The following is a 27,579-nucleotide window of genomic DNA, read 5'->3' as shown; positions in this document are numbered from 1 at the left end:
CCTGCTACTGAATGAGTCATTTCTCTAAAGATGTCTGGTTCCTTTCATTGGAATGGTATTAGAAAGAAAGATCTGGATAAGACTGAATATGTCCTTGTTTCTACATCCTTCTGGCTGGCATGTCAGTGTGTGAGTGTGTGTCTGTGTGTGTGTGTGTGTGTGTGTGTGTGTGTGTGTGTGTGTTTTCATATGTTAACCTATGTAACTATTATGTAGGCATAAATTCATGCTGGTTTCTACTCCCATCCACGACCGTGAGGCTCAGCTCTGCCACCTCACCTCACGAGCTTACAAGCTCTTTTATCAATGGCTAGAAACCGTTCACCTAACTGTTCATTCACCTAAGTGTTTGATTCCAAGAAACAACTGTTCAAAGCTTTTCATTGCCTCCCTCACAAAAAGAGATTCTATCAACTAGACTACGGGGCTAATCCCTATATTCATTTCCAAAGGTACTTAGGCCAGCAACTTTTCTACCCAGTCCCTCTGAAGATTGGAAAATGTGATTAAGTTGCTTTTGTCACTTTCCATATTCTACTTTGGGATCCTCCTGACTGTTTTTTTTAATTTATATATTAAAAGCCACTGTTTACTGTAAATAAAATTCTATGGCTTGGACAAATCCATGCATAGTGTTGAGTGAATCAACCATTAGAGCAGGCAAAAAAGCCACTTACATAAAATGCTGTCTGTGCTCCACCTTGGCAATCTTCCTCCTTCCCTTGGTCCAAGTAGCAACTGAGATATATTGTAGTTATGAGATCTTTGTAGTTATGCCTTTCTGAAATGAGTTACAGATAATGTCATATGGCTTGTGGCCCTTTCAAGACTAGCCTCTATCTTTCAGTCTCTCTGTATCACTCTGTCTCTCTGCCTCTGTCTCTCTGTCTGTCTCTGAGGGTGTGTGTGTGTGTGTGTGTGTGTGTGTATCTTTGTCTCTTTGCCTATCTCTCTCCTCTGTCTGAATATATGTCTGTCTGTCTCTGTCCCTCTCTGTCTCTCTTTCTGTCTCTCTCTGTCTCTGTCTCTCTGTCTCTGTCTCTGTCTCTGTCTCTCTCTCTCTCTCTCTCTCTCTGTGTGTGTGTGTGTGTGTGTGTGTATCTTTGTCTCTTGGCTTATCTCTCTCCTCTATCTGTATATGTCTGTCTGTCCCTGTCTCTGTCTCTGTCTCTCTCTCCCTCCCTCCCTCCACAGCTGTCATCCACCAGTCTTCCATTCCTCTCAGTATCCACTCTGGAGGCTAGCTTACTTCCTCTGCGTGTTAATCTTTTTCTGCAGTATTGCCCTTTCCTGCCCTTCACATGTCAGCTCCACTGACCACGCACTGCTGTCCTTGGAGAGTCACACACAACACAGTCCCAGATGGGAGTTTCCCACTGTCAGCCCCTACACATGACATCCTCTCTTGCTCCACAGGATCTTATCCATCTCCTTCATCTAACTGAGATGTTTGCTGAAATGTCACATCCACAATGAAGTCTTTATGAACACAAAATTGCAACCCTTGTGTGACAAATTCCTTCCTTTTCTCTTTGTAGCTCTTGGTCCTGTATGACATATTTTACTGTTTTATAGATACTGCCTTTATCCAGCCACTAGCACATCAGTTCCCCAGTGAGGCGTTATTCTAGCACCGCACAACACAGTATCAGAACCATGCTAATGGCCGGCTAGTTAAATCACTTTAAAAATCACTCTATTATCCTATGAGGGCTGGGTATATCAAACAATAAAACTTTATTTTCTTTAAGTTTTGAAGGATGGAGTCAAGATTGAGGTACTTGTAGGTTATGATTCTCCCACAGCCTGTCTTTGGCGTGAGGATGGATGCTCTTGCTGTCTTGGGAGGGCATGTCTCTGCAAGCCTGTCTCTCCAGTAGCTGTGTGGCCAAATTCACTCTAAGGATATTGGTCAGATAGAATTAAGGTCCACCCTGATGGTCCTACCTCCAAATACATTCATGTTCAGAGGTAATTATGCATGGGGCCTCAGCATATACATTTCAGGAAGGTGCAGTGCAGCACATGATAACTACTCCTTCCGGGAGCAATTATTTCTTGATTTCTATTTGGAAGGGAAGAGAAGAGACATAGTGGTTCTCAGTCTCTGAACCAATAGAATGTGGGGCACAAATGGACAAGATACTGGATATCAGATTTTGTCCTTAAATGTTATGCAATAAGGATTTTGAACGTGTCTCTGAACATTGATATATAATTCAAGAAACATACATTAGGAAGGTTGTATATGAAATGTACAGAAATACTAAGAGAGAAACAAAGATTGGTGGATACAGCCAAAGAAGATGGAGACAGTAGAGTACTCAACCAACAGATTCTTTAGAGTGGAACCACAGTGGGAATGGAAACACCCTGGGGTTACTATTTTGGAAACCCACCTCCCCAGTACCCCAAGCTTCCTCTGTGTATGGTGCTAACCATAACAATCCTTCCTTGGGGTAGAATTGGTTCTGATTATAAATGGTTGTTGTAGAAACTGAGTCTCCAAGATGTTAAGTATCTTTCTTAGCTAGTAAATGGGTAGTGTGGGCCTCCAGCTCAGAGTACCTGTTTTGCATAAGACCCTGGAGTCCATCCCTAGCACCACAATAAAAGAGAGAGGTGATATTTGTCTCCATTAAGGGGATCTATTGAGGCTCCTGTGGTTAGGAACCTTATCAGCTTATGCCAAACCATTTTTTTAATTGAATATCATCTTCATTTACATTGCCAATGGTAAAACTTTTCCCTATTTTCCCTCTCCCCAAAGAGCCCCCAACCCCTCCTCCCTAACTCCTGCCTCCACATATATGCCCCTCCACCCAACACACTCCCAACCCCCCCCTCTGTTTCCTTTTGTTGGGGCCTCTATTGAGCCTTTACCTGACCAAGGACCACTCTTCCCACTGATGCCCAACAAGGCCTTCCTCTGCCACATTTTTGGCTGGAACCATGTATACCCCTTGGTTGATGGCTCAGTCCCTGGGAGTCTTGGGGCATCTGGGTGGCCAAAGTCATTATTCTTCCCATGGGGCTGTAAACCCTTCAGCTCCTCTGGACCACTTTCCAGATCCTCCATTGGGGACCCCACACCCAGTCCAATAGTTGGTTGCTAGTTTCTGCTTCTATATTTGTAAGGCTCTGGAAGGGCCCCTCCAGAGACAACCACAGCATGCTCCTTTTGGTATATGCTTCTTGTCTTAGTGTCAGGGTTTGGTGACTGTTTATAGGATGAATCCCCAGGTAGGGCAGTCTCTGGTTGGCCTTTACTTCAGACTCTGCTCCACACATTGCCTCCCTTATTGCTCCTGTGAGTATTATGTTCCCTTTCTCAGAGGAACTAAAGCACCGTTTCACAGCTCCCGCCGCAGGTGTGGGATATTTGGAAAACTCACTGAATGGGACTCAAGAGCTTTGATTGCTTTTTGCTTCTTCAGTTTGTCAACTCCCCCAAAGTTTGTGAAAACACATCTATGCTTTGTCCCGCTTGCTCTCTGTGTCCCGCATCTTCCTAGCTCTGAAGGTGCAATATTTGATTCAGAAATGTTTAATAGACTCTCCCCTTTGCAGTAAACCAGCAGACACCAGGAACACAGCAGCACAGTAAAGACAAGTGCCCTCTGAGGTACCTGGAGACAAAGGCTGATGCTCAAGGGCACACTGGTTTTCTTCCTCAACTGGGACCACACAGGGCTTTTTCGTCAGAGATGCTCCTGTGACCATTTAGTCTTGAGACAGACATGAATGAACCAGTTTTCTAATGACACAACTAGAAAGAAATCTGAGCCTTGATTCCTGCTTGTAAGCAGATTGCCTCCAGATGAAGGCAGACTTTGAAAGGGAACAACCCTTTGTGTCTGATAAAAGAAGATCCAGGGTATTCTTCTCAAGCTTTAAAAAAAAAAAACTTTATGTATTTATACTTAGATAATAAAACATGAAGTCAGCATATACCTGCATAACACAGGCATTTAGTGGAGCCATTGATGTCATTGTGAGGTAGCTGGCTGCCCTTTGAAGAGTCTGAACTAAACTAAAAATGGGAGAGAGGGCCTGGGTATTGGGAAAGACAAGCACAGGGAGCAAATGAATGCATTTCCTTCTTCTGTTTATGTAATAAATGCTCTTATTGTTGCCATGGCAAAGGGGCCAGTCTGTTTTTCTCCTTCCTCTGCCTCGACCTATTATTATATCCAATACCAGAAAATGCCGTGCTTCCCACCACCCTCTGGGATCACTGCATTATCCATGCACTCTGTACTCATCTCTCCCTCTGCAGCCTTGGTCATGGTTACAGAGAAAGGGCAGTCGCCACAATGGACATGGTTTCTACTGCGATGGTAGAATGATGAGAAGGAAGGAAGTCAAAATGTACTGAGTCAGGAAAGGCTTCCTAACCTTGGAAAGCCTCCATACCCCAACGGAAAAACTCTAAAAATGTCATTTGAAACAAATGCCACTGTATTGGTTAGCTAAATTGACTTAATACTGGTGATTTTGGCTTTCTGAATACTGCTATAATAGTGAGGACCATATTCTTGTCTAAGTAGGATCAGATCATCAAATATAATACCTAAATTAGAACTGATAATAACTCCACAGTAGTTGGGTAGCTGTGACATGTCCTGCCTACCTCATCATGCCACACTGGCTGAGGGACAAAAGCACACTGCTACACTTCTAAAATGTGACAACAAAAGTTTTATAATCGCATCACCTCATTCATCAATTCACGGTATAGGCACCATTTATTAAGAGCATATTATGTGCTACTAAGGTTGAAAAGCAAATAAATAAAAGTCTCTCAAAAAGTCTACATTCTAGTCCTGTCGTATGAGAGAGGCAGCAGAATACACAGGATATTTTCATTTAGAAACTAAAAGACTGAGTTTGAAAAGCTGTGCCCGGGAGGATGGAAAATTAGGGGAAAGCAGCCATCTGCAGAAAATAATCAGGAAAGCTGAAACAAGTGGCCTCATCCTGTTTGTTTGCTCTGGGGCTTGGATGCACCCTCTCAGCGCAGGGTGTTCTCACTCACTCCTATTCCGCCCATCCTCAGGGCAAACGGAGACACAGCCTCACATCCCTGGCATTCGTGTTAAAAATCACCCCACAAGCAAAGGTACCACTGGCAAGCTCAGGACAGGAAGGGTTCCTAGTCTCAAATCTCAGAGGAAACCAGTCAAGGAAACATTTGGATCCTTTATGCAAGTATTTGAATAGCTGTTATACACAATAAAGACTAACTTAAGGCTTAAAGCTACAAGAGTCAAATTTGAGATAACTGACAAAATATTACCAAGGATAAGCTTTTCAATCAATGTGCATTTAAAATTTTCCTCTGAAGCAATACTTTTCAAATTGTAACATGCATATGGTCCAATTAAACATGATTTTTGTTTCAGGTCCTGATTGGGGTCAGAGGTTCCACATTCCTAACAAGATCTTAAGTTGTTATGATGCTGTCTGCTCTAGAACAGCCTCTCAGGTCACACTCAACACAAATTATCCAATAGTGGGGTTCCTTTGGATGCACTGGGTTGCCAGTCAATGTTAGCGTTTAAGTTCCACGTATAACTAACTGCCAGCATTATAACAGAAAGTGTTTCTACATGGCATGCAAGAAAATGTTTCCTTTCAAGTCAAAGGATTAGATTCAGTAGTTTTATAACAGAAATTTCCATGTAGACATTTTCTTTTAAATCTTGAAACACTTTCACATACATATTTAAAAAAAAAAAAGTAGAGATGTTCTACTCCTCTTCAGTAAATGACAAAAAAGATCTTACTTGTATGAAGTGACTCGTTCAAGACTCACTCCACCATCCAGCGAAAATACCTACTTAGAGCTAATATCTGAAGCAGGATGAACATTTGACAATGAGCAAAACAGAGATGGCTCCTGCCCTCCAAAGACCAAGCTCACATCTACGGGATGTATTTCATCTATTATTAGCACACTGAGGTTTCAAACAGGCTAGGATTCAAAAAATACACTGTAAAAGGAAAAAAGAAAAAGAAAGAAAAGAAGAATACACTGGGATAGTGAGGCTAAGTCCATCTGTCACCTAATGTGTCCGAGGCACAGTAAACACCAAAGAAGAGTGTCACTGGGCTTTCCACACAGCTCTGGCTCCGTTTGGATGCACAGTCTGACCCTGGCCTTTGACAGGCCAACTTTTCACTCCGCTCCAAGGGATATTGACAAGAATGAAATCATCTCAACTTCTATCGAAGGAATAGAAACTCAGAAATTCCATCTACTCACTTCCCCACAAATGGCTTACCCTACGCCTTTCACTTTGGAAGAAAGAACAGAACAGGTAGTGAGGCTGTGGCCCTCTCTCACACTACAGCAGAAGACACATGGGACCTCAGAAAAAGCTAACAGGATCCAAGACCTCACAAGCCGAGCTTGTATAAACTAACAGATTTCTTTCTTTAATGATCTGGCTCAGACAGGTTTCCTCTCTGCCTCCCTCCCTCCTTGCTGACCCTCCGCCCCTACAATCAGCGTCCAAGGTGAGCTCCATTATATGTCATCTACCTTTCCAACGACGGGAATGCTGTTGATTACAGTGAGAGAGATGGCAAGAGAGCTAGATATTTAAGCATGGGCACCTGAGTTCAGACTCTCAGCACCCACAGAGAAGGCTGAGCATGGTCACTCCAGCCCTGAGGGTGGTGGAGAATGCGGGTGATCATTGGAGCTTGCCACCATAGACAGGACAAAAGAAACAAAAAACAACGGCAACAAAAAACAAGCTTTTGGTGGCCAGTGGTGCGTGCCTTTAATCCCAGCACTCAGAAGGTAGAGGCAGTCAGATCTCTGTGAGTTCGAGACCAGCCTGAGTTCCAAGATAGTCAGGGTTACACACAGAGAAACCTTGTCTCAACAAAACAAAATAAAACAAAAACAAAGCTAACAATTACAATAACGAAACAAAATAGAGAAAGTTAGAGGAAGACACCTGATGTTCATCTCTGACTTTTACACATGCACAGGTGCTCAAACACACACACACACACACACACACACACATACACTATTGTGTATACACATACACGTACACACACAGGAATACTAATAACCCTTTATGAATCAATTTCCTCTGTCTTCTGTTTCTCTCAACACAAGATTCAAACCCTTTCATTGTTTTCTTAGCTATCACTACTTTCTGCCATTATTCCTCTTAATATTTAAGCTCATACATTAGAGAAAAGACTGAAATAAGCAATATACTTTTATATGATTTTAGGTCCCCTCATTGTGTATCAAGTATTGATTTTACCGAGTAAACAGAGTCGGAGCTAGAGCTTTGAGTGTAGGTGGTTAGTTGGAGAGTGATCTATGAAATGTCACCTATAAGGCAGTGGGCAGCTTAGTCGGGGGAATGGCAATATAAATGTGACAAATGTCTAAGCCTGTTACATGAGGAGCTCAAATTGCAAGAAACACATGCTGCCTTTCTGCCCCCAAAATTGGTTCCTCACAGGACTGTCTTCTGAACTGCAAGCAGCATCTGGACAAATCATGTCTCTTCCTCTAAGAGTAAGATCTACCATTGGACTCAACTGTGAGGTGTCAGCACACTGCTCACATCCAGAGTGTTAATTCTCCAGGTGCCATCAGAGGAACAGGAACAGCATCTATTCCTATCTCGACCTTGTGAGAGATAGGACTTGTCTTGGATTCATTTGCCATAAACCTCACCTGGAAGGAGCTAATCCAGAAACCTATTTTGTCTTTTCTCTGGGCAAAGCCCACAAGATCAAGGTTGATGGAGCAAACTGCAGCATCACGCACTACAGTGAGCCTTCAGTCTAACCGCTGACTCTCACTCTCCTCCTTTCCTTTCCAGTCTTTCCTTTCCAGACTTCTCTTTGCCCCCAGCTACTGTCTCTGATAGTCCAGGTGGCTTAATGGCAGATAACTCTGACTCTGACTCCTCAGATGGGTGAAACCTACCCTCGTTTTCTACCCATGCCATGCTTCCTGTACTCACACACTTACCAACTCAGGCAGGACAGGGTCAAAAGACATCCCACTTAGTTTCTTCTTCTTGCCATTTTTCCTGTCTTATAGTTTTGGGTTCCAAGCTAAGGGCGTTGTTTTTGAACAATTGTGACTGAAATCAATGGTCCAAAATGAGGATTTGGATCATTGCTAATATTTATGTACCTGACAGAAACTTCTAATTTGTCTCACAGTCATGGCTCTCCAGTTGATAAAGTTGTGTCCTACAGAGAGCAGGAAAATTATTCTGAAACACTATCCACAAGGCTGAACCTGAGCCACTAAACAGTGTGTGGCAGTTGGGAGCTCCATGTCTCACTGTCTGAGTGGGAAGCTACAGACAAGGAGAGGGAAAGGGCCAGGATGACTCATTTGACGGCAGCTTGAACTCATGGTGACCTTAATACAGACATAGATGAGAGCAAGAGAATCTGTGCCTCGCTGGCTGTGGAAATGGATGGATACAAACAGAAGCACTTAGACCCATGACTGCACGGAGACTGGCATAAAAACACACGTGCCGGGCTGGAAAGATGGCTCAGTGGTTAAGAGCACTGCCTGCTCTTCCAGAGGTCCTGAGTTCAATTCCCAGCAACCACATGGTGGCTCACAACCATCTGTAATGGGATCTGATGCTCTCTTCTGGTGTGTCTGAAGACAGTGACAATATATGCATATACATAAAAATTAATAAATCTTAAAAAAAAAAAAAAACACACATGCCTTTCTCTGTCAGGTGCGGGAGTCCAGAAGCCATGACAACTCACAAGCAGAACATCTCAGACATTTAGATCCTGCGTTCTAAAACATTCTCCAATAAAACAACAAACCAGAAGTTCCTATAGAAAGGTCTTGTTCTAGGACTATAGAAAAAAAATTTACCAATTAGCTATAAAGCACCCCATAGTTCTAGAAGCTAATGAAAGAAAAACACAAATAAAACAAGCCATTCTGGCATATCAGAAGGAACAAGGAGCCAACAGATAACATTCAAAGATGGTCAAAGGTGGGCCAATTTTAGAAACAAACTAAATTGAGTAGTGTTGGATTATAACCCAGATGTAAATATAAATATGGGTGAGTTGTACACTGAGCAAACGAATAGCTGGATGTCCGTAACAACAACCACCCCCAAAGGAACAGATCCGCCATGCTGAGACATTCAAAACGTCTGTGCGTCTCCTCCTTTGCCACATCTTTAAGTGTAGGCTGCAGTAACTTCATCCCAAGAAGTATAATGCATAACCAAGGTTGTGGGTGTAACTTTACAATCAACAAACCTAATAAATACCACATCAGCCAAGGGGAGAAGGTCAACACATCCATAAGGATATGCCATGGGAGGCCCTCCATGGTACGTGAAAAAAATGCACAGAACCTCTGGTCTTCCCCCAAACAACATATAACTCCAGTTTAATCATGAAAACCATCAGACAAATGTCAAAAAGAAAAAGTTCACAAGCACTGGATCATCACACCTAAAAGTTAGTGAGGTTATCAAAAATGAAGTTGTAGACACTGGCACATCCGTAAGGGTTCTCTTGAGATGTGACAACAAAGCAATGTAGCACATTGCAGGGAAACCCTCAGGAGTAAAGATGCACAGTGATGCACGGTTGCACAGTGATGCAGTGATGCACAGGATGCCTATAACCAGGTAAAGCCTTTTGGCACTGTTACAATATTGGGTAAACACTACTTGTGTAAACCAATTGGTTAAAAGTTTTTTGTTTGGTTGTTGTTTGGTTTTCTTTTGGGAAGGAAAATATAATACTTTGGGGGTGGGGAAAGCCAAGAAGGCAAAACGCAGGTGGAAGAAAAAGAATTTCAAAAAAAGTAGAAATTCAAATAAGAATGCAGAGACAGGCAGAGCTCTGAGTTCGAGTCCAGCCCTATCTACAAGCGGGTTTCAGGACAGCCAGAGCTACAAAGAGAGACCTTGTCTCAAACACAAGCAAATGAACAGAAACAACAACACAAACAAACAAGCAAACATTTTTTAAAAAGGAGGTTGAGGGAAGATAATGGATTTCCTCTAAGTCTGAAAGATGGGTAACAGGCAAAACACAGTCTGTGAAGCTAGTGTGTGAAAGTGCACGTTGCTGGTGGTGTGTATGGACCTATTTTACAACTGGAATCCTGAAAGTATTTGCTGCACTGGGTTTAATCAATGTGAAATGTTAAACTCCAGTACACAGTGGCCACATCAAGTGAAAGGAAGTTACAATTTACGTGTTGCCATTTCACTGGAAAAATACTATGCCAGCACAGAAACTTCCCTTGTTTGATTGTGTGTTCCTGGCTTGCTGCCTTCTTAAAGTAAACAAGACAGTACTGCCCATCTCCCAGAACAAAACAACAGCACCATGAACAGTCAAGCCAAAAAGTAGAACTCCAAAGTAGACACAACCAACCCCTTGCGCCAGCTTCTAGCTCTGTTGACGTTGCTTTCTGATTACATAAGTGGGAATGTTTTTACGACACACAAAATTTCAGCCAAGCCTGGTGTGTGGGCCTGTAATCCTGGCAACTTGGGAAGCTGAGGCAGGAGAACTGTATATTCAAGGCTAGCCTGGACAACCTAGTAAGACCCTGTCTCAAAGTAAACAGTGAAAAAGACTGGTTTGGGATTGTAGCTCAGTGGAAGAGTGCTTGCCTGGAATACAGAAGGTCCCCAATACTGTAAAATTGGTAAGTAAGTGGATATGTACAAATGTAAGGAAAAGGTACAACATGGTAAGAGTTCTAGAGATCAGCTAAGTTGCAATACACTTAAAAGAGTTTAGCATGTTGTGTGGATTAGTTTTTCTAGGAATATCTGTGAAGTAGGCTGATCTGTGTGGCATTTTCTTAATGTAAGATGCCCAGGCTCCTGTGGGCCATGCCATCCCTGGGCAGGTGGTCCTGGGAGGTATAAGCAAGGTGGCTGAACAGAAGCCTGAGAAACAAGTCTGTAAGCAGCACTCCTCCATGGTCTCTGCTTCAGGCCCTGACTCCAGGCCCCTGCCCTGAGTTCCTGTCCTGACTCCCCTTCACCAGCTGTGAGCTGAAATAAACCCTTTCCTCGACAAGTTGCATTTGACCGTGGACTTTATCAAAGCAATAGGGCAACTTAAATAATACACACAGTAAATTTTATGTTCACTAAAAGACATATAACATGGAAAAGAGATGGTTTTCTGGGGCCCCACCCTTTAGAAAAAGAACTACAGGTGACTACTGACTGCTAGGAGAGGGGAAGTTAGCCTTTCCCAGGGATGAGCCCCTTAGCAATTATCCAATTCCCAGGGATGAGTTCTCTTATCAGTTATCCAATACAAAATGCTCGTCCCTGAAACCATATGCACACAAGCAAAACCAGACTCAGATGCTCTATTTATATATGCCTCAATATACATTAATAATCAAAGAAAAAGAGGCTATCACCTTGAGAGTTGGGGATAGAAGGAGCTTGAGGGAGGGGTGGTAGGAAGGATAGAGGGATGAAATGGAGGGAAGAAAGTGATGTAATTCTACTTTAAAATATATAACAAACTTTAAAGAATAAAATTTTTATGTTATGGATATTTCACCACAATTAGTTTTTAGTTTAAAAATAGAATAAAAGTACAGAAGGATGATCACTTGGCCACCATTTCTATAGAGAAGAGAGAGCAAGGCTGGAAATCGCTCACCCTGACCCAGGCAAGGCTAGCTTCTGAGGATTGTCACAAAGACAATACTTGACCCAAGTATATCCTACTTAGAAAACATGAAGTTAGTTTAAAATTCACCATGAGGACTAAGAAAAGAAATAGAGAAACAAAACAGGTCATAAGTTGCGGGATGCTGCAGAGAGACCGACAATTGGCAAGGCCCAGGAGTGTGCTAGCAATGAGGAAAACAGCCAGCAAAACACTCGGGGCGTGCTATGGGAGCAGAGCCTGATGTGTGGTTGCCAAGCTGGGACAGCCAGAGAATGAAGCTGGAGAACCAACGGCAAGACTGCCGACGTGGAGAGAGGAAGATGGGGCCCTCTGTGGGCAAATGACACGTCAGAGCTTCAAAGGAGGACAGACTTCTCCATGACAGGTGGAAAAGAGAGCATTTCCATGTAACAGCAGAAACACATCCCCTAAAGACAGGAAAAACCAGCCACCAGGTTGGGAAGATGGGCAGTAGGAGTGGGGGGTGGAGTGGGGCTTCCTAGCAAGTGCGATGACCCAAATGCAGGCAAAACAATGAGACAGCCTTGGAAAGAAGACGAGGGTCCTTCAAACCAGAGTGAATCATTCAGTAAAGTCAATGTGAGAACAGGATCTCAATTGGAGTAGAGATGTACATAAGTGAAATTTAAATTTGCATATTCGATTCAGTGACCCGGATAAGGAGATACACTCCTCGTCTGGCTTCATCTGGCATCCATAATGACCAACATCCTGTCAGGTATCTTTCCTGAAGAGAATCGCCAATTTTTGTTGAATTAATAAACTAATACATACTAAAATGTATTTTAATTATTTTTCAGGGTCTTTTCCATTTTTTTTTACTTAGAATATCTAATATAAATTCTAAAAGAATACAGCAGTCTAGAAATAATGGCAGGAGAAATACAATCTGTTGTAATACAATCCCCCTGCTTCTCCTCCACCTCATCCTCCCTTGTGATGCCTTCTTGTCCTTTCACTGCGCATGTGTTCTGTTGACCCCCATCCCTCTTTGGTTTCTTGTTTTTCCATTATCCCATGGGTCCTTTTCTAGTTTCCTGGCTTCTCCTCACACTTCCACTTAAATACACATCTTTAACCTTTAGAAGCCAAGAACCACGGAGGATGAAAAATGACATGTAGTGTTTGTCTTTCTGAGCGTGGGTTACTTCACATAATATGATATTCTACAATTCCATCCACTCTCCTGCAAAATTCAGCATTTCTCTTTTCCTGGAAGCTAAATAAAATCCCATTGTGTGTTTATGTGATCCATTTTCATTACCCATTCATGGGTTTCTCCTAGCCAGGGTATCCTGAAATTTAACTATAGCCAAGGACGACTTTGAATTCCAGATTCTTCTGTATCTACTTCTGAAATGACTGGTCCATAATACTCTACACAGAGTTAACGAATGAAAAATGAAATGGAATACAGTGGTAATGAAAATCAGAAACACAGAAAAAATTGTTCATAGAAAAGTTATATGGTTCAATATAGGTCAGAAGGGTAAAGAACTTAGGACTTTAAAGTGGTTAGCCTGGGAGCTCTGGAGACGACAGAGTGAAACCCTGGCGCTTCCCAAGCCTCCCTGTGCAGAGGCCAGAGCATTTCAATGTTAGCATTTCTCACTCTAAGCCAGAAGTTCTCAGTCTGTGGCTTGAGACCTCTTTAGGTGTCAAACAACCCTTACACAGGAGCCACATATCAGATATCCTGCAAAATTACAGTTATGAAGTAGCAATGAAATAATTTTGTGGATGGGGGGGGGGGGTCACCACAACAGGAGGAACTGTATTAAAGGTCGCCACATTGGTAAGTTTGAGAACCACTGCTCTAAGCAGACCTTGGCATAGGCACACAATACAGAAAGGATCACAAATGACTGCAATTGACACAAAGATAAGTTCACACATTATTTAGCCCTACTTGTTTTGGACTGGCTAGAAACAGTATTCTCAGGCAGCCCCCAAGGATTCTAAGCAATTGTTTGCTTCAGCAAAAGGGCCCCTCAACTCCTATTCAGTTTTTCTCAGCAGCAAATACAAATCCAAACAAAAAGCTAATTAAATAGAAAAACTGCCTTATAGCTCATGTCCCAATTTCAGGGGCCATCCATTTTGCTTTAAGTACTCCTAACAGGTACCTTCTAAAAGGCAAGGGTACTGGTAAAAAAGAAGACTTGATGTCCCCAGTTCACGGTGACTCCATCTCAGCCCTGGCGGAGGAGAGAGTAATAAGATGATCTGTACACTCCCCACCACAGTGCCCTGCTGTTGCTGAACAAGAGATTCGCTTTTTATATCCCAGACACTCAGCAGTCCTCTAGGCCAAAGGCCATGTGTGTTCTCCTAGAACACAAAAGCTGAGACAGTGAGCCACACTGTCTGATCATAATTCTGTTGAAAGCTTGACTGAAAGCCAGGAAAAGATGGTGTTGGTAACCTAAATATTTGTTCACCAGTAATGAGTTACTTACATGAGATGTTTGCCTAAAGTAAAAGAAAATCTCATTTCTTGCTTCAGAGTACTATAATCACTTTAGATTTTTCTGAACTTCTACCATCTAAGCACAAATGAATGCACCGGCTGGAAGTGGGTCCTCTTTGATGTTTTCTGACACAGTCTGTGTATTTGGAGAAATAATTGTGATTTTAAAATGCAGGACAAATGTTAACAACTTCATATCTGAAATAGAAAACATAGCAACAAGAATATAGAGAGGGTGCTGCAAAGAAACCAAGTGTGGGGCTGGGGGAGGTGGGTGGCTCAGTGCTGAAGAGCACTGGCTGCACTTGCAGAGGACTAAGGTTCAATTCCCAGCACCTCATGGTAGCTCACAACCATCAGTAATTCCAGTTCCAAGGGATCTGATGCCCTCTTCTGGCCTGGCCTCTGTGAGCACTGGGCATGCCCATAGCACACAAACATACGTGAAGGCAAAACATCCGTATGCACACATAACACATATATGTTTTAAGAAATAAAACACATTATACAAAGCTCTCTCTCTCTCTTTCTCTCTCTCTCTCTCTCTCTCTCTCTCTCTCTCTCTCTCTCTCTCTCTCTCTCTCTCTCTCTCTCTCTCTCCTGTGTGTGTGTGTGTGTGTATTATTTAACCAAGAGTTGTCTTGTTGAAGTTTGAAGTCTACCTCTTGATCAAGAGCTAACCCATCAGAGCTCCATCCCCTGTTTTTTAAACAGTGCTCCACTCTGTTACACAAAACCCACACTGTAGATCCTGCAGCCGTCCATCCTTCTCAGCCTTCCTGTGAGTTTGAGCATAGCAGGCATTTCATGAATAACACGAACTATTTACACTTGAAGAGCCACAGTCCATTCTAATTCTTGGCTCAAATTTGAGGAAACTCACTCAGGAAGAAGCTTGGAAAATACTTCCCCAAGTCATCTGAGAGGGTGGAGATCAACATACAGGGACTTCAGCCTTCAAAGGCACAGTAGCTGGCTAGGAAGAACTTTTTCCTAAGTCCAAAGACAAAAACACACAGAGAAGAAGTTCTAAGAAATGAAATATTCCTGTGGAAGTATCTAGTCTTAAATCACCATGTTTGTCTTAGGTAGCTATCCTTTCCCATACCTTCCCTCTAAATACCCTTCCTGCCACAGACTAATTTAAAACAACCATCCTCGAAGGGGAAAAAGTTCAGAAAACCCACAGTGAATTAGGGAAAACAGACTCCATGCCAAGAAAACAAAAACTTAAGACACACAAGGGAATCTGCTCACAGAGAAAAAAGAAAAAAAGAAAAAAAGCTTGGGAGAGTCCTCTCAAGGAAATTCCTGTTCTCCCCAGGAAGGGTATGATTTCCCTGGGCACGAAGATTGTGTTTCCTCCAGCAAATTCTCACAATTTTAAAACATCAGGATGTCTAACAGCTGCACCATGCTCTTTTAGAATGTCTCCCTTCATCTTGTTTTGCAAGGTGTTCTATCTCTTGTTAAGGCCTTAGAAAATGGAATCCCCCAGTAATGAAAATTCTAAATGTTTTTCACTGGTGGCCTATTACATAAGGGACTATATGAAGTGTTTTGCGGCATTTTAGCCTGCACAGAAATTCCTGTAAATTGGTAATATCCATCACCTTTAAAAACTAAATAAACAAACTGAGTCTCCTAGAAACCAAGAGAATGACTGAAAGATTAGCGGATCCAGTATCTAAATCACTGTCTCATTCTATGCAATTTCTATCATGAATGAATTTGGATTTGTTCTGTGGGACCCACATGGTAAAAGATGAGAACTTCCAAACGTTGACCTCTCTGACCTCCCTGGGTACATACACCATGGCACGTGCACCCATCCATATGCATAAAAATAGAAAATGCCACTTTTAAAAAGGGATTTTTTTGTTTTTTTTACGAAAACCAAATTTACAGCTTCCAAAACTTGGTTTACTGCACTGACTTGGTCTAGAAAATAATACATGGGTCCCCTGAAACTGTACCCACAAATGACAGAGTCCCCAGATTCCAAGCAGTATGAAGAAAATCCCCTTGGAAATGGGTGTCTAAATGTCAGTTAATTTGGCTGAAATAGGGAGTGGGAGGCGGTGGAAAGGAGTGGAGGAGGCGGGTTAAGATCCCAGACATGTGTTTGGCTTTATTCAAGATGCATAATGAGTGTAAGACTCAGTGCATCTGCTGAGCTGCAAATATAATCACATGTCCTTATGGAAATGTGATCCACTATTTCTCATTGTTGGATCCTGACAGAACCTGTACTCGGTATATGTACATTATATTTATATATGTGTGTGTGTGTGTGTGTGTATACCCTGTAAACACACATATGTCATATATGTATATAAGATATAATATATTGCATAGATGATGCCATTATATGCAGAAGACTTATATACTTCTCTAGTTATCTAATATTTACTACCATATCTTCAGCAACCCAAGACCCTACAGAAAAATAGTAGGTCAATGTTCTCTTTGCATTCCAAATAGATATGTTAAAAGCATGTGCTCATCAGAGCCCTTCTCCTCTCTGGGCCCACACTGAAAACTTGTGATCTTTGATTTTACTTATCCTTGTTCATGAGCTTGACATTGGTAACATGCAAGGCTTTCACTCCGTTGGTGGTAAGTCAATAGGGAGGGAAAGGGGGAGGGGAGGGGGAGGGCTGTGGAGATGGCTCAGAAGTTAATAGTTTGTGTCATTCTTGCAGAGGACCTAAGTTTGATTCCCAGTCCCCACACCAGGCAGCTCACAACCATCTATATCTCTGACACCAGGGAGATCTAACACTTCTGGCTTCTATGAGCACCTACATACAGGCACACACATACACAGATTTTTTTCTTAAGGTCTTTGTTGTTGTTGTTGTGGTGGTGGTGGTGGTTGTTGTTATTTAAGAAAGGGAGTATTGCTAGAGACAATACTTTCTGATAACAAAACAGCAATAACAACAATGACACTCAGGCTAGAAAGCCCACTCAGATGTTAAAGGTTAAACTCAGAACCAAGACATCAAAAATGACGTTCGCATACCAAGCCATTCATTCTGGTTCTGAACTCCATCCCTTGAGGCTTCATTTTGGCATCTTAGAATTAAGAGACTTTTCCTGCTGTGCTGGAACCCCTCGACAGTATTCCTGATAGTTGTTGCCGCTTGCTAGGATGGTGGCAAGTCCTGACTCTGCCGTAGACAGAAGCCGAGATGATTTCTCCTAACGTTCCAGTTCACGGCAGAGCCAGGACTTGCCACTACACTTGATCTGCTTCTCACCCTCTTCACTCTCAGACGGACTCTGTGTACAGACAGCATGGCAGAAACATCCAGAGAGCCTGCTGGGGCTCTAAAAGAACGTTTTATCATCAGCATTGAAGGCTGACTGTACAGGCCGGTAATACAAGCACTATACGATCTCCTGTGACTAATCTGTTTTTAGAACAATACTGAGAAGTGACACCACTTCTAACAGAAAGGGAAATAGACTGACCTCTCTGAGTGTATGCTTGCCTATGACGTGATGAAGGGTTTATGTAAGCAGCCTTGAACATCATGTATATCCCCAGCTCCCTTGGGAAACAGAGTGCCCTTGATAACCACAGAAAGAGGCAGTAAGGTCAGCATCTATGCACTGCCCTTGCAGCCCACTCAATGCAAACTTGAGTCCTGACTCATTCATCTCCAGTCTGTTTCCTTCCTCATTTGCAAAGTGTATATAATAAGCTGCCTCACCTAACATCTAAGAGAAAACAATTGCAATAAGGCACTTGGTACAGTCCTGCTCTGTGTGGTCCAGAGTACTGTACCACACTGTACTGGAAAAAGATGCATCCTTTTTTTTTTTTTACCTCTTCCAACCAAACAACCTTGAGCTTCATTTTTTCCGAGTCTTAATGCTTTCATTTGTAAAATTATCAGATTGGGATGAGCAGCCTTCAAACTCCTGCCTTTTCTGTTCCTCTACCATTTTGTGGGTGTTTTGATAGTGTTCCTCTCATCCTCTGAGAATGGAGATTCCCTTCTAAAAGTCTGTGTTAAGCAAACACAACTTTTTCTGAAGCCTACCAAGCCAAGCCTGGCCTGGATGAAGTGAAGTGTCCTCAGACAGGGTCCTGCTGGCTCTCGAATGGCCCAATCCATACCTGATCTTTAACTTAGCATAACCTAGAAAACATTTGTTGCACATTTTTCTTCTTTCTTGCCTCCCCTGATGCTCTCTCCTTCCACTTCATATTTCTGCATCATTTCCCTTACCCATGTATTGTTTTATCAATAGATTATAATTTAATATATAGAATGAATGAGTTTCACTCTTACTATTAAATCAAAAATATTCTCAGCCCTATACAATGGAGAACTTTATTCTTTGAAAAGAACCCTGGGCATTATATATGCTCAAGCCTAATCCGGAAAGCAGAGAAGGTGAGAACAGCCCTGTGCAGCCCACGTTCATGATTTGCTCCCACGGAACTAGAAGCTTTATGTTCCTCTCAACTGAGCAGAGTCCAGGAGAACAATAGTCAGGCATTTTATGCTGGCTTTCTGCAGACTCTTCTTTAAAGATAGATTCTGTCTGGCATACCCAGTCCTTCCCATCACAGCCTCAAGACAGGTCACACAGCCACCTTCAGGATCAGAAACCTAAAGCCCCTCCTTTCCCTCAACTGCCCACCCAAGAATCCAAATCTTTACAATGATTCCAAGCCAAAAGTCAAAGGAGACCTCTCTGATGCAAGCCACAGCATCTGGTATTGTCTAATTGCATCCTTTGGGATAGAACTTCCCGATAACTATTCAGCAAACACACTTCCATGAAGGTAAATACTCTTTGCGAAGCAGAAGTAGAACACAATATAGCTCTGCACATTTGGGGAGCATTGTGCTAGGGGCTTTCCACACACTACCACTATCCTTGTGAATGCATAATATGACCAGGCACTTTTAGCCATAATTTCATGGTTTTTCAAAGTACATCTGTGAACATTTAGATGAATAATCCCAGTCACTCCGATGGCCTCCACTGAAGGCGAAGTATGCCTCCCACCCTCACTGATGTTGGTCCTGATGAGGGGGCAGGCTTTGGCCAACAGAGAAGAGGATATAACTGGAGCCAAGGCCTCGACTATTTTTTTTAATATAAATTAGCTTATCTTTAGACTTCTGTCATTCCCATGAGGACTCATCCTGACTACTTGTACTAGAATAATGAAAAACATATGGTAGAGACCTGAACACAGCCAGTAGCTTAAAACTAAGCTCGGGTGACCCAGAGGCTTGAAGGAGAGCCACCCAAGGAGCCTAAGTGAGTCCTCCTATTTGGGGGGTTTGTTGTTACATAATAGTTTTTCCACTACTTCTTAAACAAGGCAGGACCTAGCCAACCTCCAGTTTCTCCATAGAAGGGATAGTGAATTTTTTTTCTCTTCATTCTCCTGTTCACTGACCATTGGTGTGGTGGATGACAAATTTTCTCAGATATATAATTGAACAATGATATATCAGTTTTACATACTGAAAGATATTCAAAACAGGGAAGATTTATTTGGCTCAGTGTTTCACAAGGTCTGTCCATGGTTGCTTGGCCCTGTGCAAGAGGACTGAACACCATGGAAGCAGGAGTGTGGTAGAGTTGAGTTGATTATGCACCTCATGGTAGACAGGAAGTAAAGGCACACCTCTAGTGACATACTTCCTCCTGCTGTTCCCCACTTCCTAAAATTCTCAGAACCTCCCCTCATCTTTAGAGGCTCTGCTCTCATGACAGGCAAATTTGCTGACAAACTTCAAACCCAGCATCAGGGTCCACCCCTCTATTTATTTCTATCTTTTATGTTTAATATGTTTCCTCGTCTCCACTGATGTGGGTTTAAGCTTTTTTTATTGTAGTGAGCTTCATTCTATGTCCCCAGGAAGACCAAGTTTATTCACTTCTATTTAAACCTCCCCTAGACATACTGGGCCATGCCTGCTCAAGGGCTGCAGCAGGGGGATTATCATTGGTTCAAGAACAAATATCAAAACAAAAACTAAATTTCCAGGCCGAACTCCAGACACATCACCATAAGAATAAATTCGTGTGGCTTCCGAGTCTCTGAAAGATTGCTAATGACTGTAGCAAGAGCTAAGGACAAGTCACCAAAGCACAGTTCCACACAAGGCAGTTGAGGAAATGAGTTCTGTGGTCCTTCAAACCCCTCTTCCTACCAGCCTATCATCATTCTCTAATGTTCAACAAAGCGGGAGCAGCCTTTTTGGATTAGGTATATTTTCAGTTTTCCTTGCAAGACTCATAGTTCTACCTGAGAGTTATGGCTTGTGAGCTGGGGTAGGTAGGTGGATCTTCCACCAGCCAAATGGGGGACTTTCAGGGCTAGTAACTACCAGAGCCACCAAGGACCAGGTATCCTGAATCTGTCACTGGTACTTTTCTCCTTCAAATCTGTTATCCTTCTGAAATTATACAAATTATACAATTCCCTTCTATGTGTTTGATTCCGATTCAGATCTATATCTACTGTCTTGTTTGGAAAGACATCAAATAATGACTTCAAACCAATCTTCAAGTGAGTAAGAGGTGTGCTACATGTTTCTAAGCATTGATTCTAAGAAGCCTTCCATTTGTTTAGGTGAACAAAAATAGAAATCCAGTGTTCTCTTACCCAGTAGTTCAAGCAACTTTAAAAGCTACTCCAAAAAGCTGGAGAGTTGGGGGAAATGACTAAATGACACTGAAAGCAGCACTCTACGCTTTAAAAGTTCAAAAATTAGGCAATCTGTGTGGCGGAGAGATAGGAGCTGCGGGAATCAGGACATGGCCTTGAATGAGTCCCAGAACTGATAATGTAGGCAAGTTATGTGCTTACATCCTGAAAGCAACAGCCAGGTGTGTTTGAAAACATCCTGTTGAGTCCATTTGAGGGCAGATGATGGTCTCTTCATCCTGTCTGTGTATAAAACACCTGCTCTTAGCCAGGAGGTTCTAGCACAATGCACACTGCTTTGATGTTGCAAACTACCAACTCAGTGCCTACCCCAGAGTCCCTTAGAAGAATTCAGGTAACACTGCAAGGTTTCGATCACCAAAAATGTTTATCTGGCAAACATACATTTCTTGTCTGACTGAAAACAGGAATCTTGTGAAGGGCATTTTGGTTATTCTATCCAGTTAGGAACTTGTGCATATTCACACTTCATTATTGGGCAATGAGACAATAAAGCTAGTTCTCAGGAGTGGGAACCAGAGTGGGAAAGCATCTGCCTAAGAAGCACAAGGTGCTAGGTTTGATTGCCACATCGCAGAAACCATCAGAAAAAAACTTCCCTGTGCCAGCTCCCTTCCAGGAATTGGTGATGCTGTCAGGAGCAATATGAACAAAATCCCTGGCTGGATGGATTGAGAGAAGGCAAGTGAGTGGTAGGTGAGTTACTCTAGGCAACTAAAAGTTCTTAGTAGTAGAAAGTGAGACCTTCTCTAGAAACCACTTTAGCATTAATAAAGACAGGGTATGGAGGTGGGTTATAATATTAAGAAATACAGTGAAGGAAGATCTCATTGATAAGGTGACACTTACCTTGATATAATGCTTTAAGTTTGTAGCTATTGAGTTGGTCTGCATCATGGCATCCAACTAGCCAGAGGGAAGAACTATCTAAGGGATCTTCTCTGTGAAGCTATATACAACCTGGGGAGACTTCTGACTCTAAAGACAAATCAAGGTAGTACTTACAGAGGAGAACAGCAAAACAAATAAACAAAATAAAAACAGGAAACAGACAGAACCAACTAGAAATGCTGTAAGTCTTTAAACTCTTGAAGACCACCCCCAATGGCATACTTCCTCCAGTAAAACAGTGTTACTAGGGAAAACTAGGGACTGAGTATTCAAACACCTCTGTTTATGGAAGACATTGTCAGTGACACCATCAGAGAGAACAATGGCAGAGGAAGATACCTACACACACACACACACACACACACACACACACACACTTCATATAGTTACCCTACATCGAAGATAATTTTCTCCTCCTAAAAGTCATAGGTTGTGAAATAAAAAGCCAAGTGCTAGATGTCAGACACCTCCTCCTCAAGCTGTTGGTATCCCAGAGACCCCTTAAATAATATAATACCTGTAGTATGTTTGGTTTTGGTTGCCTACCAGAATTTGATGGTAAGACATTATTGCTTCAGACTCCACACACTTTGATCACAGACCATGGCAGGGGAATCCATCTAATGCTAACTAGAAACCTTCCTTCCTGCTGGCTAGCTTTCACAGCACCAAAGGATGCTGCCCAGAAAGCTGGACGTAAGAAATCATTGGCAGCCTTACAGTCAGGAACCCAGCAAGGTACAGTAATGACTAGCCTGGCAAGATATGCCCATGCTGCCTGAGTGGCATGAATGTTTTCGGAGTGCCAAATGCTTTCTGACTAGATTTAAAGTCCACACAAAGGGAGGAAGTACAGTCTGATATCATAAATATGGCTAAGGACCTATGGCTGGGTAGATCATAAACCCTAGGGGTAAACTCATTACTATTAGTTTGCTAAATGGGCATAGCATCAAATGACCTAATAAATACAATCCTCTACCTACAGATTAACACCATGGTTGGCACTGTGTCTTCATCAAGAAGTCTTTATACAGCAGACAGCAGTTATGGATAAAAACAACTCATCAAAATACAGAGAATAAGTGCCTATGGAGTAGTCAGCCACTACTGGGACATCTAGACCACACCTCTCTCCTGAGGATCAGGGAGCACCATGGGAAATTAAATGGAAAGATTATAAGATCCAGATGTCTTAAGGCCTAGAACAAAGAATGCCTTCTGGACCTCATAGGACTCCTCCACACATAACCTCACAGCAGCTGTAGTTGTCTGCATAAGGCCTTCACAAGATCAAGCCAGACAGAATTCCAGTACAAATGGAGGGAGAGGCTCACAAGCTCCCAACCTGTTAACTGAGGAGCTAGTAACAGTTGATGTGCTAGGAAAGAGTCAACTTTCTAAAAGATGTGGTCCCTGGTAGATTGCCCACGCTCCAGTACATAGCCCTACACCCATGGATATATGGGTAGCACAAGTCAGAATCAATATGTCTAAAGAGTAAAATTAAAATAAAAAGAGGAAGGGGTCATGAAGTTGAGGGTAGGTCAAAAGTAAGATATGGATCTGGGAGATATTATAGGAAGGGAGGAAGGGAGGGTGATTATGATTGAGATACATGAAAGTCTCAATGAATTAATTTAAAATACTATATAGAATGTACAAATACTTGCTCAGTTTTGTAAGTATAAAATAGTAGTGCATTGGTAGGTTAGCGGGAAGCTCCAGATATCCTAGTTTCCAGTCTAGGAGACAGTTAAATGATTTAGCTATGTCACTGTCAGATGTACAGAACATTAGATCTGTGGCAGTTTAAAAGCAACAATCACCAGAGCATACAGCAGAAAAAGGCACAAGGAAAAGATTGTACCTGGCTGTCAAACACAACTCTAAGGCCAGAGCCCACAAAGGAGGACAGACGACCTCTCTTCCCAATTGCCTGCAGCGATAGCTTGAGAGTTCTGATAGTGTTTACCAGCCTGTTGGTGACAGCACACAGGAAGGATTAATACACTGGGTGACAAAATACAGATCCTTCTTCAACCTCTCAGCTGAGGTTTTACTAGGACGGCATTTTCAAGTTCTTAAACTTATATCCAAAATCCAAATTTGTGAATATGGTATGAGGGAAGGCTGACTTGATAATAGCTAAGCAGACTTGACTTCCTTCAAGTCAAAGAACAATGATGCCGCCACCACTTATAGATCATAGCACTGGACATATGCTTTGTAAGTGCGCCCTAGAAATTTTCATAGTTCTATAAGGAGGGCATCATTATCTATCCACTTAATAGTCAAGAAAATAGGGAATTTGAAATTTTAAGTAAAATGCCCAGAGTTCAGAAGCTAATCAGTATTGAAACCTGATGTTAAACCTATTTAAAACTATGTCTTAACCAACATATTGCAATGTTATTTAAAAGTAACAGTATTAGTAAAAGACTCAAAGAAGTTTCTTTGTAATGAACATATCTCAGTTGGGATACTACATGTAGTTTTCTAGAACTTCATTTCTTCTTTAGATATAGATAAAAATTAATAGATTCAATAGGTAGATGGGGGGCTGGAGAGATGGCTCAGTAGGTAAGAGCTCTGACTATTCTTCTGAAGGTCATGAGTTCAATCCCAGCACCCATATGGTGGCTCACAACCATCCGTAAAGAGATCTGACTCCCTCTTCTGGTGTTTGAAGACAGCTACAGTGTACTTACTTACATATAATATAATAAATAAATCTTAAAAAAAAAAAAATAGGTAGATGGATGTTGACAAGCCAGATGGTAGGTAGATAGACAGATAGATAGATAGATAGATAGATAGATAGATAGATAGATAGATAGATAGAGGTAGATAGACAGGGATGGTGGGCAGATGATAGACAGACAGACAGACAGATAGATAGATAGATGATAGATTATGATAGATGAATAGACAGACACACAAACAGAATAGATAAGATCTTTTAAAGGCATAGCCATAGTATAATCTGAGAGTGTTAGAAAACATGTTCCATGAGATATGAATATAGAAACTAAGAACTCAATGGAAGAGGTGACATCAAATGCACAGATTTGAAGTAACAGTTATGTGTATTATCTGGAAATGGGCCTATGTGTTGAGTTCAGCCAAAGTGAGCCCTCCTCTTCTGAGTTTTGTGACCTTGCATGAGTTTGTCACCTGTACAGTATATGAGATGATCACTTCTCAGCTTGGAAGCATTAGAAACAGTGAATATGAGGTCTCTTGACACAGCTCTGCAACTTGGAAAGTGGTCCAACTAATGATATTACTACTATTTTTGGAAGTAAAGAGCAAAGACTCTACCTCCAATGGCAGCTGTTAGAGAACTTGCTTCCAAGTAAGCATCCATCCCTAGAGACATTTAGCCAGAAGTATAAAGGTAAAGTAAAGGAAACTAGCTTAAGTCCTTTTATAGATGAGATTGTATAAAACACCGTGTGCTTTCTCTTACCTGCGGAATGATGTCACCAGCAAGCAAAGCCCACATTTCCAGCTGCGGTGGTGGGGTAAGAGTCAGGAAGACACGCCCCCTTCATTTCTGGCTCTCCTTGGGTTCCGTGGAATACCCCTTCTAGGTGATTAATGAAGAATGAACTATTCGTGTTCTCAGACTGGGGGAACCTTCATTTAGGAAAGCAGCCCCAGGGACGGATGACTTCGGCATCCATTAGGCTTTTTTATTTTTTAAGAAGAAAGGAGAACACAATTAATGTATTCCTTTTTACTTACAGAAATAGCTAAATGACCCAGAGGAATAGAGTTGGTTGAATGGGTTAGAATCAGATATGAAAAGCCGGCAGTTGCCGTAATATTTCGGTCTCCAAAGAGTGGTAGTGTGTGATTACATGTGGGGTCTGGGCACTGTCGGTTTATTGCCTCGCACTAGCACACCATTGGTGGAAGGATTTCCATCCTTTCCTTTTTCCTTTAATGAGAGTGTTCTGAGGACCTGAGTTGCTCTTTGCCTTGTCATTTGGACTATATTTCATCACTATGTTTTACTATGTTTGGAAATTCATCCAGGATGAGGAAAAAGCCAAATTACAAACTGGCCTCAAGCCTCGGGGAAATATCTTGGGCATTTTGTTTACAGGCCAGAGGGCTGACATCTGCCCCTTTGAAGGCTTGCTCTCGACACATTTCTGGCCAGACTACGCTGAGGAAGTGGATGTTCTAAGTGTGGGGGATGTTGTGGTGCTCTTTCAGGGTTTGGAAAGTTTTCACAATACGAAATGGATTATAGCAGAAGCACGCTCTGTCCCACACTTGGTCCTCCTGCCTGAGGATGGCCTCCCTCAGTCCCAGACAGAGCACTCTCCATACATCCTTAGATCCTTGCTCCAAGGTGTCAGTCTCTCCCTACTCTGGCACCGTGCTCCCTTTACAGTGCTGGCTCCTCCAGGCTCCCTTCTCTCCATATAATTTCCAGTTACGTATTTAACTCTGTGGTAATTATTTGTCTCTCTCCCCAAATAAATATAAGATGTCATTTGATACTGTTTTTCCCATTGTGTCCTGACACTTGGCACAGTACTGGCACAAGAAAAAAGTATCTATTAAATGAGTTCATCCATTCCAGCTTTATGTGCCATTAAATCACACAGCTAAATGACTCAATGCCAACTTCCCAAGAACTAAGACCTCTCAGAAAGTTAAGAGTTCAACCCAACCTCTCACTACAGCTATGTGCTCCCTCCTTTGGTCCCCATTGCCTGATTAAAAATATGCCCTGGGCCAGGCATGGTGGCACATGCCTTTAATCTTAGGACTAGAGGGGCAGAGGCTAGAGGTTGTCTGTAGGTTCGAGGCCAGCCTGGTCTACATAGTGAGTTTCAGGATAGCCAGGGTTACATAGTGAGACCCTATCTCAAAACAAACAACAAAATGTCACCATAGAATGTGTGTGTGTGTGTGTGTGTGTGTGTGTCCCTGGAAACATGATTCTTGTTTGCCCATCAAAGTCGGACAAAGGTCCTTTAGGAAAACAGATTGAGGAGCTCTTTCTTGACTGGCCACGTGGGCAAAAGCTTTTATGCCAAAGGGCATGAGTGACAGTGTATAGCCCCAGACTGGACACATCCCAGTACTACCTACGACTACACTGTTTGCAGCCGGTGTTTATGGAAAAAGTAAAAATTTAACTCAAAGGTAGCCGTGATTAGCTAATAGTCATGGTTTCTGACTAGGCAGCCTGAGAGACTGGCTTCTAGGTTTTTCTGACCCCACAATCGCTTAAGATAAATTCACATGAGAACTAAGTCCCCCATACTCCTCCGTAAGGCAAGCACCCAGAATCCATCCTGACCGACAGTGCAGCCCACCTTCCATCTGTTTTGTTTTTGCTTTGTTCTTTTGTTTCGTTTTGATGTAAGGAGACAATTAGGACCAATCAACCATGAAACCTCTGCAGGAGCCAGTAGAGTAGTGCAGTGCATGATATGAGATGGGGTTATCTATTCGCCCTACACAGCATCAACAACAGACCAAAGAAACGATCCTGCCCAAGGTTAGCTGAGCCAGCCAGCAAATGCATCGAGGTTACTCACAGAGCATAGGTGAGCAGTTACCTACAGGATCATGCATGGCCAGAAGCCAGCTGCCACCAAAACCTACCCAGCATGGGTGACAACAGTTCATGAAAGCTACTTCCCTGAACTACCTGAGGGAGATTTACACACATCACCTGAAATTGTTACTGCTTATATAGTCTTGAGGGTGGGAGAGCATGAATCTTGAAATTTTCAGGATCTTTCTGAAATTT

At 42.3% G+C, this 27,579-nt stretch overlaps 1 protein-coding gene across 1 annotated transcript in view; it reads right to left on the bottom strand.

Moving 5' to 3' along the window:
- Lepr (leptin receptor) overlaps positions 1 to 25,561 on the bottom strand; it is a 123,603-nt gene extending 98,042 nt beyond the window's left edge. Inside the window, exon 1 of the mRNA XM_052176857.1 lies at positions 25,270 to 25,561. The gene's annotated coding sequence lies outside the window, so the exon portion shown is untranslated. The remainder of the gene's footprint in view (positions 1 to 25,269) is intronic.
- Between the last annotated feature and the right edge of the window lie 2,018 nt (positions 25,562 to 27,579).

The sequence above is a fragment of the Apodemus sylvaticus genome, chromosome 3, assembly GCF_947179515.1.
Source record: "Apodemus sylvaticus chromosome 3, mApoSyl1.1, whole genome shotgun sequence".
NCBI classification, from domain to species: domain Eukaryota; kingdom Metazoa; phylum Chordata; class Mammalia; order Rodentia; family Muridae; genus Apodemus; species Apodemus sylvaticus.
Note: the sequence above shows the minus strand (reverse complement) of the source record. Positions and strands in the feature narration are given on the sequence as shown.